At 45.8% G+C, this 3,880-nt stretch overlaps 1 long non-coding RNA gene across 1 annotated transcript; it reads right to left on the reverse strand.

Annotated features, from left to right (window-relative positions):
- Nucleotides 1-592: 592 nt before the first annotated feature.
- LOC147342732 (uncharacterized) lies at nt 593-2,080 on the reverse strand. Its single transcript, XR_015156559.1, has 3 exons — nt 1,949-2,080; nt 1,656-1,781; nt 593-726 (listed from the first exon to the last, which is right to left on the reverse strand). It is a non-coding gene; the product is annotated as an uncharacterized LOC147342732 (long non-coding RNA).
- Between the last annotated feature and the right edge of the window lie 1,800 nt (nt 2,081-3,880).

Below are 3,880 nucleotides of genomic sequence, written 5' to 3' on the forward strand. Positions count from 1 at the left end.
AGAGCCTCCTTAGAGGGGTTTACCGGCTGGGCGCGCTTGGTGGGTGCAGAGTAAGGGCCGGAAGAGGCAATGAGGAAGGGGTATTTTTCAGCCCAGACGTCGGGTAGTCGCTGGAGCGCACTGCGGGGCGTCACCCCCAGGGGGAGCCCGAGGCCCGCCCCAAACAGTGCCCCAGCGATCTTGCGGGGCTGTCTCAGGTCCTCGCTGCTGGGTTCTTGTGCAGCTTTGTCCTAGGATCGTGTCCCTCCACACACGTGGGGGAAGGGATGTCTGGCCCTAACGTGCCACTGCAGCCTCCCCTCCCTTCTCTACAGTCTCCAAAACCCGCGATCCAGGAAGCGACTCTGTATCCCCTAAGCAGTCAGGCAAGGTCTCAGCCCTAGCTCTTTCCCTCTTGCTACTTCCTTTTGCTCGCCAAGTCATCTGTTAAACTCCACCTTCTGTAAAACTCTTACTGGTAGTTCAGGACTCCAGCCCAAAGGCTTTCTTACCTCCCTCCCCACCATCCCCACCCCATCCTGCGAGGGACACCCCGAGCTCCCGGTCCCACCGATTAATATCAACTGGCCCACGCGAGGCCAGCACGCAAGCGGCGTCCATGAGCTCATCTGGGAAGACAGTGGTTCACCCGCCGGATGTCTACCATCCTGCTGGCGCGGTGGTGGCGATTAATGAGTGGGCTGGGAGATCAGCTGCAGGCACAGGCCGGCCACGCCCTCTGGACCCCTGCAATGAATACAGCATACCCATTAAGAAATAGGAAGTGATCCTACGAACTGAAATTAAAATAAAGATCCTCAAGACCAGTAGGAAAAGGAAGCAAATTGCAGAACTGTCATTTAGTGGGTGCATCTTATGTTTTTAAAAGTGTGTATCCGTACGAGTAGACTTGGATAAATGCATAGACAGTTTTGTAATGATGTTTACCCAGTTGAGGCCAGTAATTATCTCCAGAGGGGGACAAAGGTGAAGCTGAGGCAGGTGGAAAGGAGATTTTCACATTTTGCTCTGAATCCTTCTGTATCATTTAAATTCTATAAGCAGAATAAATAGACAACCAGAAAAAAATACAACCAGAATATATACCAGAATAAATGCAAACTTGCACACAAGTTCTATCAGAAGGGGGATGGGGAGGTTTCTGTTCCTGAAGATCTTTGCAGAGCCCACAGCCAGGCCTGGGACCTTCTCAGTCTTCTGAGAATGGCAACCATCCTCCTGGGAGCCTTGATTGCCCCAAATGTTTTCTTTAATCAGTACAATTAGCAGAGCATCCATTAGGCTGAAAGGCTCCTGCAGCAGCTGCTTCCATCTTTCGCTGACCCTCAGCTCTTTCAGTGACTCAACTCCCCTCCATGGCTCTGTATTTCCTCTTGTGACTCTGAGGATAACTGTGGGCAAATGGGAGGCTCTAGAGCCTACTGATTTGCTAGGGTTTGGTTCTTGCCTGCTGTTTCATCTTTTTTTGAAACTTTGTATTTTATATTGGGGTATGGCCAATTAACAATGTTGTGATGGTTTCAGGTGAACAGCAAGGGACTCAGCCACACATATACAGGGTACACATGCATGTATCCATTCTCCCCCCAACTCCCCTCCCATCCAGCCTGCCGCATAACCTTAAGCAGAGGTCCATGTGTGTGCTTGTTAGTTACCCATTTTAAATCTTTCTTCTTTCTTCAGTGGCTCATTGGAGGCTCCAACTTGTATTCTGCTCTTTCTCCTGAATCTGTATCTCCTGTTTTGCAGTTCATTGACAGATTCCACTGTCCACCTAGTCACTAAAGCCAGAAAATCCATTGGTTATCTTTGCCCCCAACACTCACACCCAGTCAACCTTTAAACCCGTTAGGACTGACTCCTGAATGCCTCTCAAATCCATCCCTCTTTCTCTAACTCTGCTGCCAGCCAGTGCATTATTGCGCCTTCCCTGGATTTTTGCTCTCACCTTTTACTACTCCATTCGCCCTCCAAATGCCACGGAAATCTTTCTAAAAAACAAATCTGACCATGTCCCTCACAGCTTAAAATCTTACTGGTATCCAGTACCCTACTGAATAGAGTCCAAGCCCCTTAACGTGGCAGACAAAGCCCAGTGTCACCTGGCCTAGGCCATGAGTTCTCTGCACACATCCAGGCAGTTACCATTCCCCTAGTGCCTCATCACTCTGCCTTTGCATACTGAACTTTCCCGCTGGAAGTCTTCTGTGCACACGTGTTGATTTTTTTTCTTTCCCTGTATCCACTGCTATTTCTTGTGCTACCTGCAACCCATGAACCATCTGCATGGCTTCTCAATCCAGGTATATTTCATATGGCTGACTCCAGGTCCCCTCTTCCTCACTTAAGGCAAAGCCAGATCATTTAATATCTCTCTTCTTGGAATTTGAATTTTAAACATCATAAGATCCTTGAAGAGTTAGTCCATTTCTGACTCAGTCCTGCTTCCTGAGACTAATTCTCCAGTTTTCCTGTGATTCTAGTTGTTCTTTAGACAAGTTTCCCATCAGTTCCTTTTTCCTAAGCTAGCCAGATAATTTTCTGGTGCTTTTAATCAAAAAACTCCAAATGAACCCAGCCCTTCTGCATCAGAGAAACTCTTACTTATCCTTTAGAATCCAAACTAAATATCCATTTACTCATTCAACAAGTATTTACTGAAAATGTGCTATGAATTGGGCACTATGCTAACTGCTGGAGATATAATATTAAACAGTGTGGTCCTTGGCCATATGGACCTTAAAATATCTCCAACTGAACAACTTTTTTGGAAAAGGAACTTTAGGTGCAGGATAGAGTTAATTATATGACTCCATTCTGACATCCTACCAGTATTGGTATGGGCAATTGCTTAATTACCTCATATCTGCATCCCTCAATCATCCCACAGGGAAACTCTACTGTGTTGAGATTAAAATTCAGAGGTGCAAGTGTGGAAGCAAGGAGACCAGTTTGGGGGCTGTTGCAATAATCCAGGAGGAAGTTGATGGTGGTTTGAACCATAGATGAATACGTTCCTCTACCAGGAACTCTTATGTATAAACAAGATCAAAGCCCAAGAGAAGTACAGCAGGAGCTCCCCAAACTAACAAACAAGTCATTGATAATGGGATACAAGTCACTGATAATCAGAGAAAAGTGGATTAAAACAATTATGTGACACTGTGTCTGTTTTTCTGGCAAAAATTATGGCCAGACACTGCCAAGTTTTGGCTGGGATATGCAGATTTAAAAATTCTCTTGCACTGTTTATGGGAATGTAGAATTGAGAAGTGATGTAACACTGCCAAATCAAGTTAAGTATACACATAACCTGGACTTCCCAGGTGGTACTAGTTATAAAGAACCCACCTGCCAATGCAGGAGACAGAGGAGATGTGGGTTTGATCCCTGGGCTCAGATGTGGGTTTGATACCCTGGAGAAGGAAATGGCAACCCACTCCAGTATTGTTGCCTGGTAAATTCCATGGAGAGAGGAGCTTGCTGGGCTACAGTCCATGGGGTCGCAAAGAATTGGACACGACTGAGCATAGCACAGTTATACACATACTCATGACCCAGCAATTCAGCACCCTGTTAAATATTCCAGAAAAATTTCCACACAGGTTCTTAAGGGAATGGGTAGGAAAGTGTTCACTGAGGCAGCAAGGAGATGAAAGCAGAGTAGGTCTCCGTAATTTGGATAGTGGATGGGTAAAATTTGTATAAGGCTTTGTGATAAGCACTTAATATGCCTTATCTCATCTTTTCTTCAAAATAACCCTAAGACTGGGACTTTTAAAAGTATCGTTTTACAAACGACAAAACGGAAACTATCCTTCCATACGCAAACCGTCGTTTATCTTCTGGTTCACTCTCCTTAGTGTTCGAACGAAGACAT

This window comes from Bos grunniens, chromosome 28 (genome assembly GCF_055505025.1).
Source record: "Bos grunniens cultivar Pamir isolate PY7600 chromosome 28, Bosgru_T2T1.0, whole genome shotgun sequence".
Taxonomy (NCBI): Eukaryota; Metazoa; Chordata; class Mammalia; order Artiodactyla; family Bovidae; genus Bos; species Bos grunniens.